The 12,998-nt window shown below is 43.8% G+C and overlaps 1 protein-coding gene across 1 annotated transcript in view; it reads left to right on the top strand.

Moving 5' to 3' along the window:
- LOC129707443 (tyrosine-protein phosphatase non-receptor type 1-like) overlaps positions 1 to 12,998 on the top strand; it is a 67,711-nt gene that overhangs the window by 20,007 nt on the left and 34,706 nt on the right. The window lies entirely within an intron of this gene.

The raw sequence follows: 12,998 nt of genomic DNA, 5'->3' as shown, positions 1-12,998 counted from the left end.
TGACCAGATCTGCATACGGTGCTCAATGTGTGGTCTAACCAAGATTCGATACAAATTTAGCATAACTGCTACTTCTAACTTCCTAGAAAGAAATTACAGTTTGGCTTGCTGTGTCATTGAAATAACCTTGCCAGCTGTGACACAACTTTAAGTGATTGGTAAGGCCCTACATAAATTGTGGGATGAAGTTCAAAAGCAAACTGTAGCCGAGCAGTTAAAAGACAACATACGATCAAAAAACTAATTTCATCAATTTGGACCTTTGCAGAAGTTAGGCATGTTCACTTCTGGCGGAAAATTGCTAAAATTACAATAAAAAATTTCCTTTTTTAAACGACTAAATGATATTTGTGTTAATAATAACATTAGTTTCAGTTGATGCACTGCTGTTTTTAATTCAATTTAGAGGTTCTTCGTTCTCGTGTAGAAATGGGCGTGGGATTGGGTGGGCTGATGTCAAAATCTGGAAGGAGCCAAGAACAGGGAGGTACTGAGAGGGACGACAGTCGGACAAACCAACTTGCTGTGTGAGAGGTGTGATGTGATGGAATACATTATTTTGGCATTTTTGCATTTTGGCTTGGTTGTTAGTTAATCGAGTATCTGTATTTCGAGATCCTTTACTCCACCTAGACTAGCAACCTCCAAATAATGTGATAACCCTGCTCTTTTTTATCAAAACGTACTACCTCACATTTTTACATTAACATTCCTTTTTTTTTTTCATTCTACTTGTCAATGGCTTACTGTGATTTGTTGTAAACCTTCTTGGTATTGATTATCTCTCTTCACCTCTAATATTTTGAAATAGTTTTTAAAAATTTTATTAGAAGCAATTGTGCAAGAATAAAGCAATCGGCGTGAGAGTTATCCAATTTTCGTACAGCTTAATTTAACATTTTATAAATTGATACATAAATAAAAGAGAAAAAAAGGAAAGAATGAAGAAAAAGAAGAAAGATGCAAAAGAGAGAGAAGAAAAGACCCCTGAATTACCAAAGAAGTGCTGGAAGAAAAAAGAGAAATTAGAAGAAAAAAAAGACTGAGATATGCCCCACTATCCTTCCCCCCCGCTCACCCATCCCAAGCATCGGTTTTAAATTTGTGTTCAACCATTCTGTTGTTGAAGAAATTCAGTGAAAGGGGACCATGTTTTGGAGAATTGGTAAAAGCGGCGGCGCGACTCACCCGTTGCAGCGGCCCCTACAGCCTGTCTGTCTTTTTTTAATTTTTTGTCTAGTTAAATGTAGTGTTGGTGTTTTTTTAATACTGGTTTTAAATGTGTATATGTGGGGGGGGGGGGACTGTTTAAAATCTCTTCCCTGTCCGGGAGACCCGAGCTTTTCCCTGTCGGGTCTCCGTCTCCATTGTCGTTGGGGCCTAGCACCGTGGAGCGGCCTCCAACCTGAACGACCCGGGGGCTCGGGAGACTGCGGAGCTGCGGACTACTCACCATCGTGGGGCTGGCCGGCCTCGGACCGTGAGCAGCGGTGGTGACTTGCTGCTGCGACTCGACTCCTGGGGCTCGGAGGCTCCAGCAACGCAGCCGCAGGTCCGGTGGACTGGGACATCGGGAGCTCGCGGGTCCGGGGGGAGAGACCGCTTCCCGGAGCTCCCGCAACACGACTTCTCCAGCCCGTGTCGCAGGGTTGGAATGACCCGGAGCGGGGACGTACATCGCCCGGCGCGGCCTCATGGCCGTGGGACATTCCAGCGCCCGCCGGGGGCTCCAACATTGTGACTTTTAGACCGGGAGCGGGGCCGTTAATCGTCCGGCACGGCCTAAAATGGCCGTGGGACTTATCATCGCCCGCCTGGGGCTTGGACATCGGGAGAGAAATGGAGAACAGGGGAGAGAAAAGACTTTGCCTTCCATCACAGTGGGTTCACTGTGATGGATGTTTGTGTGAATTAAATTGTGTGTATGTCTGTAGGAAATTGTCTTTGTTTGTATGGCTGTGGAAACGGAATTTCGTTTGAGCCTCACTGAGGCTCAAATGACAATAAATGGTATTGTATTGTATTGTACTTTATCAGCCAAAACAAGCCTAATGTTTTCTAAATGTAGTGTCTCGGACATGTCAGTAATCCACATCTTTGAAATAGTTTTTGATTGCAAAGTATGAATTGTTAATGTAGTTTATAATCCAACTTGGTCTCAGCACCAATTCTTGTGGAATAATGTTATCCCACCCTGAGTAGCTACCCATTTTTGTTTTCTTTGTTGAAGCTGGGCAGCAAATCCATTCTGCTACTTGGTACCTCCCTCGCCTCCATCCAGGGACCGCAATAGCTCTTCCAGATGTGTCATTTCAAACCTCATCTACACTGCATTTGTTGCTTTCGAAGTCGCCCCCTTTACATCAGTGAGACCACGTGTAGATTAAACAACTATTTCACCAAACACTTGTGCTCTGTCTGCCAAGGCATGCTGGACATCCAAATCGCTAATTATCTTAAATCCCCTTCCCATTTACATACCAACTTTTCTGTTCTTGGCCTCTTCCATTGTAAGAGTGAGAACAAACACAAACTGTAGGAACAACAGCTCGTATTCCGCTGTGCAGCTTGCAACCTAATGGTATGATCATTAACTTCTCCAATTTTAGGTAATACCCCATACCCCATTCTTCCTCTTTCCTGTGCCCACCCCCATCTGAGTGCACATCAATTTCTTCCCAATATTCATACCCTCTCCCTTGCTCCTTTCCTCATCTTTGTATACTTTCCCATTCACGTCCTCTATTTTCCTTTTCACCCCCTTTCTCCTTTCACCAATATCCCTCCCACTGGCTTTGCATTTCACTCTTCTCTCCCTTTCTAACACCCTTTTGTCTCCTTTTCACCTCTAGACGTTGTCGGATGGGCAGAGTAGATGACAATTAACCCCCATCACCTATAATCAGGGAGTGGAGCACCAATAATCCTGCTGGCATTCTTCACAATCCTGTCTAGTTGGTGCCGTTCGTATGCCTTGCAGCTCCCGAACCAGGAAGTGATGCCGTAGGTTAATGTGCTCTCGATTGTCCCCCTATAAAAAGTTCGTAGGTATTGTATTGTATATCTTTATTGTCATTTCCTGAGTATTCACATACCCAGAGGAAACAAAAAAACGTTGCTCAACCATTGTCCATTCAGTGTGCATTAAAAATAAATAGAAATAAAAATACATATATCATGAACAAATTAACACTCTACTAAACATCAACAGGCGTTCCGATCGGCAGCGGCACGACAGTGGCTCTGCTGCAGTGTGTCCAGGTTGGTGGTTGGTGCGCGATACTTTGGCAGGGGCAAAGTCCGTTTATCAGTCTTATAGCCTGCGGGAAGAAATTGAGGAGCATCCTGCTGGTTTTGCAGCTAATGCTCCTGTACCTCTTCCCAGATGGCAGGATGGAGAATATGTGATGCGATGGGTGGTAGGGGTCTTTGATGATGGAGATGGCTCTGCTGATACATCTCTTCCTGTATATGTCCAGCAGGAAAGGGAGTGGAGCACCAATAATCCTGCTGGCATTCTTCACAATCCTGTCTTGTTGGTGCTGTTCGTACGCCTTGCAGCTCCCGAACCAGGAAGTGATGCCGTAGGTTAATGTGCTCTCGATTGTCCCCCTATAAAAAGTTCGTAGGTGTGTAGTGGGGAGACCTGCTTTACGTAGTCTTCGGAGAGGGTGTAGTCGCTGCTGGGCTCTCTTGACCAGTGCTGTGGTGTTGGTCGTGGACGTCAGGTCATCTGACAGGTGTAGTCCTAGGAACTTCACGCTGCTGACCCTTTCCACATCAGCTCCATCGATGTGCAGAGGTGTATGGTGTTGTTTTCCCGCCCTCCTGAAGTCAACCACCATCTCCTTAGTTTTTCCCACGTTGAGAATGAGGTTGTGGGATTTGCACCATCCTGTGAGCAGCTCCACCTCCATCCTGTACGCCGACTCATCATTGTCACTGATGAGACCCACCACTGTTGTGTCATCAGCGAACTTGTTGATGAAGTTGTTGTTGAGTCTAGCAGTACAGTCGTGTGTAAGCAGACTAAACAGCAGGGGGCTTAGGACACAGCCTTGGGGTGAGCCAGTGCTCACGGCTATGGTTTTTGATGTTCTACTGCCCACCCTGACTGTCTGCTGCCGTTGCGATAGAAAGTTCAGGACCCAGTTACATGTCCCAGCATCAACCCCCAATAGCTCCAACTTCTCCACCAGCTGCTGCTGAATGATTGTGTTAAAAGCAGAGCTGAAGTCTATGAAGAGGATCCTGGCATAAGTATTTTTCCAATCAAGGTGTGACAGTACGAGGTTCAGTGTTGTTGAGACTGCGTCCTCTGTGGATCGGTTGGCTCTGTAGGCGAACTGCAGATCATCTTATCACTTGCCAGTATTTGTCCCCCCCCCACCTCTTTTCCAGCTTTCTCTCTCTCTCCCCCCCCCCCCCCCCCCCCCCACAATCAATCTGAAGAAGGTTCCTGACCTGAAACGTCACTAGTTGATTCGCTCCGTCGATGCTGCCTAACCATATCAGTTTCTTTTGCTCAAGATTCCAGCATCTGCAGTTCCTTTTATCTCTTTTTTAAATTTGTTTCCAAAGTTTAATTCCCTGGACATTATCTGTCTTTCTTGCTAAATGCATCCGAACAAATGCAGCACAAGTTTATTACAAACTGAAGCGATGGAACATTTGCTGCACTTTCTGATTTCTGATTTGCTCGGATGTTTGTAAAATTTACACCGACAAATTACTTCAATCTTTTAAGTGAATTGTAGTTTTCCCATTATGTGAGCATATGATTGAGTACAGGTGCACAACCTTTTATCCGACGATCCAAATAACGAAAAGCTCCGAATAGCGGACATTTTTTCGGTCCTTGAAGGAAGGTCCTTGAAGACGTTCACCGAGGGCGGCCCGCAGAGGTGACAGCGGAACCTCCGGTCGGTCCTCGAAGAAAGGGGAACTAAATCCCCATTCATAAAAGAGAAGGTGAGGGTATATTGCGCGGGAGGGTTAATAATTTACAATCTGCTGCTGCCTGCCCGCTGAGTTAAAAAGTTCCCACGGTAGACTCATGATACACAGTGTATTGTGAGTCTTGCGTGGGAACTTTTTAACTCAGCGGGCAGGCAGCAGCAAATTGTCGCTCCCTTCAGTTTCACCCCACCTACACCCCTCTGCTTCCCGGCCATGTGCGTGACCCCTTCCCTCCCCTCTCCAGCTCCCCGCCCATTGCACCGGCGCGGGGGCTTTGCATTGTCTTCACGTCGGAGCCAGTGCCAGTCACCGGAGACGTCAGGACCAACGGGACACCGGCCCCCAGGCCCACTGCAAGCACGGAGATCCCAGAGACCCACAGCCAGCAGCAGCCCAGCCCCGTTCCAATTCCAGAGGAACACGCTCTACGTAGGGACAGAAGGTGATGGTGTGCAAGGTGCGTCTTGATCTTGAGGTTGCGGATGAGGGGGCGCAGCTCGGGCTGTGACGTCTCCGGCCACCCCCCTGTACAGGAGCTGAGACTGGGAACTGTGGGGTTGTTTGCAGTTGCAGAGGGAGGGGGCAAGGGCGGTAAAGTTCCCAGTCTCAGCTCCATTCCAGGGAGGTGACCGGAGACGTCAGGACCAACGGGACTGCAAGCACGGAGATCCCAGAGACTCACAGCCAGCAGCAACTCTAGCCCAGCCCCGCTCCAACTCCAGAGGAACCCGGGTTGCGGATGAGGGGGCGCAGCTCGGGCTGTGGGCGAACTGCGACTTGTCGCTGTAGCGGCCCATCGGGGAGCGGCTTCCTCTGGAGTTGGAGGGACAGGGAGACACAGCGGCTTTTGAGAATGGTGGGCAATCACTTCCAAAGTTCTGCCCACACAGTCAGTACACCTCTCCTACACTTGTCTCCCGCACTAAGATCATCTCGCAGAGAATGATCCCAGCTTAACCCTCCCTATTCTCTCCTATTCTGCAAGAAAAAACTACATTGAACTCAAACTCGCGATCGAGTAACTGCCGGGATCGAGGCGCAAACTCGCGACCTTGCGGATATGAGCCGAGCACTCTGCCACTGCGCCAGCCGTTAAAATCTACGCTAAAAATCTTCCATTCCGAAAGCCGAAAAATTCTGAATTACGAAAAGTGTCCGGTCCCAAGGCTTTCGGATAAAAGGTTGTGCACCTGTATCGCCTCCCTGTTAAAGTACAAACAATCATACATTTTGCAAGATGAAAGGACACAAGTTTATGAGAAGAGCTGGAAAATTCTAATTTCTTATTTAGAATATGAAGACTCAGTGGGCTAAACACAAGGACAGTGGGCTAAGAATTCTCGCTGCTGAAAAGGAAAATTTATCCATTCGGTACTTAGGTGTTTGAAAGATGCTTAGACCTTAAAAGTGAAAAATAAAAGGTAACGCTGTGCACATAATTGAATTTACTGGATTGTATTAACATCTTTATTTGCTTGGTGTGCAAATCGGGAAGAAGAAAGGAAGAAGCGGAGTGGGCTGAGGGAGAGCTGGGGAGGGGAAAGCAGGGCATACCTGCAATTGGAGAAGTCAATGTTCATACCACTGGGGTGTAAACTGCCCAAGCAAAATATGAGGTGCTGCTCCTCCAATTTACGGTGGGCCTCACTCTGGCCATGGAGGAGGCCCAGGACAGAAAGGTCGGATTCGGAATGGGAGGGGGAGTTGAAGTGCTGAACCACCGGGAGATCAGGTTGATCATTGCGAACCGAGCAGAGGTGTTGGGCGAAGCGATCGCCAAGCCTACGCTTGGTCTCACCGATGTAACCGATGTAGAGCAGCTGACACCTAGAGCAGCGGATGCAATAGATGTAGTTGGAGGAGGTGAGGATGGAAAGACTGCTTGGGTCTTTGAATGGAGTCAAGGGGGGAGGTAAAGCAACAAGTGTAGCATTTCCTGCGGTTGCAAGGGAAAGGACCAGGAGAGGGGGTGGTTTGGGTGGGAAGGGACGAATTGACCAGGGAGTTACGGAGGGAGCTGTCTCTGCGGAAAGCAGACGGGAGGAGATGGGAAGATGCGGCCAGTGGTGGGATCCCATTGGAGGTGGCGAAAATGTCAGAGGATTATTTGTTGTATGGGACGGCTGGTAGGGTGGAAGTTGAGGACAAGGGGGGCTCTGCCCTTGTTATGAGTGGGGATGGGGAGTGAGAGCAGAGTTACGGAGTTATAGAAGAGACCCTGGTGAGAGCCTCATCTATAGTAGAAGTGGAGGACCCCCATTCCCTGAAGAATGAGGACATCTCCGATGCCCTGGTGTGAAACGCCTCATCCTGGGTACAGATCTCCTCGATAACCATTAGTACAGGGACACCTCAAGGCTGTGTACTCTGTCCCCTGCTCTACTTACTCTGTACCCATGACTGTGTAACCGGACACAGTTCTAACTCTATCTTTAAATTCACCGTCGACACCACCGTTGTTGGATGAATTGCAGGTAATGATGAGTCAGAGTGAGACTCGTAGCATAAAACGTGGCTGACAAGGCACATTTACATTAGCATGAAAGCACCTGTACTCGTAAAAAATCTGGGGGCCCAGAGTAATTCCACAATCTTTTATTAACGACAATGAAAACTCGCGGGGTAAAATAAAGAACAGGAATCGTATCTGGGAGCTAGTTGGATTGCTTACCTGTTTGATAACAATCTCCTATTTGCAAACAGGATATATTCAGTTTAAAAACCTGTAACAGGAAGCTGGGTTGATGGCAAGGAAATGAGGTTTGATAGCAATGCGTTTATATCTAATGACCTACTCAAGTGTTCTCCATTCAGGTACCGTGAAGTGCATGTGCATGCGTAGGCTGATTAGAGATCTTCCACGTGTGGTTAGCTGTTTGCTTTCAAAAGATGAACTGCTAATGGGGAACTGCTAAAAGAGAAATTGTGAAGAGTAGTCATGGCTGAAAATCATGAAAGTGCCACCTATTACCAAATGTTCTACTTTGCAGGATAGATCTCAGCTTTGTAACTACTGGGTAGAAGTGCAGCTTTATGTGGAGTGTGGACTACTGCAGTGTGTTACTTTGTCCTGTGCCCTTTGCTGCATCCTTTGCATATCCTCTTTTCAGGCAAACGCATTTAAGTGAATACATTGTGCTGCATAAACTAGCCATGGTCAAAGGCCCAGATAAGAAATGCATCTGATCTTTTACCTCTGCACAATTGAGTAGGAGATGCAGATACCAGCAACAACTTTGTTATGACAGGCAGGTACAAAAGTGAAGATCAAGCTGACCTATGCAATGCTGTTGATCATTAGTTTTCTGGATCTGCTGGCTAAATAGGAACACAATATCGTGTGGAATGAATTGCGTTGGCTGAAATCTGGTGGCAATCTCAGGAAAGACCTGAGATAAATCAACCACCTGCCACTTCAGACTGAACATGTTTGTGACTACTTCAGCCTATTATGAGCATTTTCATGGAAATGTTCTTGCTGCTCAAGACAATTTTAAAACCAGTTGAAATTCATGTGTACTTTTTATTTTATTTAATTGAATACATTTTATTAGCCAAGTATGTATACATACAAGGTATTTGCCTTGGTGCTTTGCTCGCAAGTAACAACACAATATACAATAAACAAGAATAAAACATTATAATTTAAACATGTGAATAATTAAATTAAATACCAGAGCCTACAGACTTTTGGTAGCTGCTGCTCGTGGAAAAAAAGCTGTTTTTATGACTGGCTGTGGCGGCGGCGGCTTTGACAGTCCAGAGTTGCCTTCCAGAGGGAAGTGCTTCAAAGAGTTTCTGGCCAGAGATGATCTTACCCGCTTGCTTCCTGGTCCTTGCAGTGTACAGTTCGACGATGGGGGGGAAGGTTGCAGCCATCCACCTTCTCGGCTGATCGAACGATGCGCTGCATGCTCTGGATGTCATGCTTGGTGGCTGATCCAAACCAGACCATGATGGAGAAGCTGAGGACAGACTCTATGATGGCAGTATAAAACTGGACCTTCATTGCCTGTGGCAGATTTTGTTTTTTCAGCTGCCGCATGAAGTACATCCTCTGTTGGGCATTTCTGACTGTGGAGTCGATGGTGGCCTCCCACTTAAGGTCCCTGGAGATGATGGTTCCAAGGAACCTAAAAGACTCCACAGATGTGACTGTGGTGTTGTTGATGGTGAGTGGGTGGTGGGAAGGAGGAGCTCTCCTAAAGCCTACAATCAATTCCACTGTCTTAAGAGCATTGAGCTCTAGGTTGTTGTGATGGCACCAGGACGCCAGCTGTGTCACTTTCTGTCTGAAGGCAGATTCCTCCCCATCCTGGATCAGTCCAATCAGGCTTGTGTCGTCCGCAAACTTGAGAACCTTGGCAGAGAAGTCTGTGGAGGTGCAGTCATTGGTGTAGAGAGAGTAAAGGAGAGGGGAGAGTACGCAGCCTTGCGGTGCTCCTATGCTGAGGGTCAGCGGGTCCGAGATGTGCTTTCCCAGCCTCGCATGCTGCTTTCTGTCTGTCAGGAAGCTGGTGATCCACCGACAGAAGGGTTCAGGCACAGGCAACTGGGATTGTTTGGAGTTAGTTGCGCTGGCACAATGGTGTTGAATGCAGAGCAAAAATCCACAAACAAAATCCTTGCATCGGTCCTCTGGCTGTCTAGGTGCTGGAGGATGAAGTGCAGGCCTAGTAGGCACTGACCTATTGGCCTGGTATGCAAAAACTGCAGGGGTCCAGCAGGGGATTTTTGATATTTTTCAGGTGGGCCAGCACGTCTTTCAAGGGTCTTCATGATTACAGAAGTCAGTGTGACAGGCCTGTAGTCATTAAGACCAGTAATCCTTGGCTTTTTGGGCCATGTTTCTATTATTTAGAAAGATATTTAATTTAAAAGCCGAACTATGCACCTCTAACATTTTTCATCCAAATCTACAACTTAATTTTGGTACTATGGTATGGTACTATGCCACATGCTAGCCATGGCCAGATATGAAGTGTATCCAGCCTTTCATTTCATCACAACTAGTATAATACACAAAAGCGCAGAGGTCAGGAACACACTGTTCCTTGTAATGCTGTTGAATAACGGTTCTCTCTAGAATTTCTTGTTAAAAGAGAGCAAAACCCAGGCCGTTATCTTGATGGATTTCCTGTTTCTGGTATAGTATAAGCTACTGCGACAGTCACTTGCTTTACCAATTTGGAGTTTATCTTTAAACCATTTTGTTAAAAATGACCCATATTCAAATGAAGCATTATTTAGATTTTTTAAAATTTTCCATGTTCTTCAACAGATGTTATCAATAATAATATTTGTCTTGGAGGTCCAGAATGAAAAAAGGATGAAACATCCTTATCTTTGAGGTTATTCATTTATAATTGGTAATGAACTATGATATTTGAAAAAGGAAAGTGCCTGTCTTTTATAAATTAAGCATCTTGAAACTTTTAACGTTGGCATGCATTAGTATTTTTTTAATACTGATGTAGCAGGACTATTTTAATTCTAGAAAATATATTTTTTCCTTCTACCATTGCTGGACTGCTAGAATGAGAATATATACATTTTGAGAATATTCTGTGAGGCAGTTTGAAGATATTTTCATCTGTTTCAAGGTAACTCATCAGTTGGACATTCATTCATCAGACATTCATCAGTTGGATTCTAATGGCTTTTTTCTACAATGTTGAATGCATTTTATACCCCTTAAATCACAATACTTAGTAAAGCCTTTTAGTGGACAGTCAACATAAAATAAATGTTTCTGAGAATTCAGAAACGATTAAATGTTTTTAAGATTCTTAAAAGGACCCTATCAAAGGCTGAATAATTGAGGTGGTGATTTTTACTGTAACAATATTTTTTTGTTTCTTTGAAGCTTTAGTCAGTAGACGTTTGGTTAAAATACAAGAGTTCTAAAAATTCCAATTACTTGTTTAAAAGGGTGCGGTTGAATTCCTTTTGCTTTTGCCAGTGGAATCTGACTAATATTATCTGTCCATTCATGTCTGAGACATCAATGTACAAATTCTTAAATTAATTGTAACACTAGGGCGGGGAAGGCTAATAAGCTGCTATTTAAAAAATAAAAATTGGATTTTATCAGCATTGGCTTTTTTTTAATATTCTCTGGATTTAGTGGATGGTTTTTGAAGATTGCAGTACAGTTCTGTGGATCAAACTTGAAAATATAAATTTGTAACTTGAGCATCAATAGCGTGTTGAATTAATTCTATCATTTGTATTTTGTTGACAGTAAAGCTCCATAAATCCAGCACACAGTTTTTTCTGCCAGACTAGTAGGTTTTCAAAACTGTTGGATGTTATTCCAATTAATACGACATCATACTTTTCACTTTCAAATATTGCAGTGTCATTCAATTTCCAATGAACCCAATAAGTTACAAGGGAGTGCAGGAAACAGGACAAATCAATTTCAAGGGAGCTTGGTTGAACTGGATGCCAACCCATCGGGGTTTCCAAGCAATCTGATAGCAGACTATTGGGGTTGTGTGGGTCTGTTTGTTGGTGAACTTTTGGGAAAAATCAAACAAGCCTTTTACAAATTAAAAACTTTTGACCTATAATTCACACTGCTATCTTGCATAATTTAGGATAACATTTATTTGTGGGAAGACAAATATGAAACACTAGAATGTAACTACCTACAGTGTGCTGCATTTTTTTTATCTTTATATCTTTATTAATTTTTCTTGGTTGTTTTTAAATGACAATATCAGTGCCCGATTCCGATGTTGTGGCTAGATATTATCTAGAGGGGGAAATAGCATGGATATCTGCAACCTCTTGACAAAAATTCCATGCTAGGTGGCATTATGGTTGATATAGATGTGATGGGCCAAACGGCTTGTTTCTATGCTGTACAACTCATTTACTCCATGCACAGATTAATACTTCCATTTAACATTCACACCTATTAATTTACTCGCCTCTTGAAAAACTATATGGGTTTGCTAAGACTTGCCTTTTCATGAAATGTTACTAGTTCTTTTGAATCAACTGAAAATATAACTATTCAGACAGTTTATTCTTTTAGACAATAATTATTTCCTTCCAATTTGGTATCCGGTCAAGTTATCCAGTAACTTCCAATTTCCCTGATAAAATGTCTTTGAAATTATGTTAACGCACAACTGAATGTTGAGTCTCCAAATTTGGAGAACTCTACTATTACAAATAGGGCATTTCCAGTGTTCTCACACACTTCCTTATATACGTGGGGATGGAAACCATTCAGTCCTGGGTCATCCCATTTTCTCCATTTTTATTTTGCTTATGTTAATTTTATTAAGTGACACCCTGATTCAAATATGCTTTTATTCAGGGATGATCCAATGTCTCTGCATTGATTCTAATGCAAGTTCTTTGAACTAAATAATGATTCTCCACAGATACTGTTCAACCTTCTGAATAATGTTGGGGGATGGGGGACTTGTTAATTTTTACGAGCCTTATTATTTAAAGATGAAGTAATTTCAATGTTAGAGAATTTTGATGAATGATATTCTGTTGGGAGAAAAAGAGATCAAGAACCATACAGACCTTTTGAAAAAGAATAACTTTGGAATATCAAAAACAGGATACATGTTATATTACATTGCATCATTATTCACAATGGGGTAAGATGGTGGCATATTACAAGGAAATTCATATTTAATTGTGGAAAATATCAATGTTGGAAAATAGTAATGGAAATATCACATGCTGGAATTCTGAAATAATGAAAAACTATGGAAATATTCAGCGTTAGATGGTATCTGGAGAATCAAATGTTCAATTCAAAGAGCTTTCATCAGATCCAGTGCAGACATTGAATCATTTCTGATTAATGACCATATGTCTAATTGCTCATATCATGTATCATCCAGTGTCATGTCTACCTATCGGCCTGACGTGTGTAAACTGCCATTTCTAGTATCTTTCTTGTAAAAATGGTCTCTAATACCTCTTTTTATGTATATAAAATAATAAAAATCAAATACTAGAGGGCATAGCTTTAAGATGAGAGGGGCAAAGTTTAACGGACATGT

Source organism: Leucoraja erinacea, chromosome 21 (assembly GCF_028641065.1).
Source record: "Leucoraja erinacea ecotype New England chromosome 21, Leri_hhj_1, whole genome shotgun sequence".
Classification (NCBI taxonomy): domain Eukaryota; kingdom Metazoa; phylum Chordata; class Chondrichthyes; order Rajiformes; family Rajidae; genus Leucoraja; species Leucoraja erinaceus.
The sequence above is the reverse complement of the archived record's forward strand: the minus strand, read 5'-3'. Positions and strand labels throughout refer to the sequence as shown.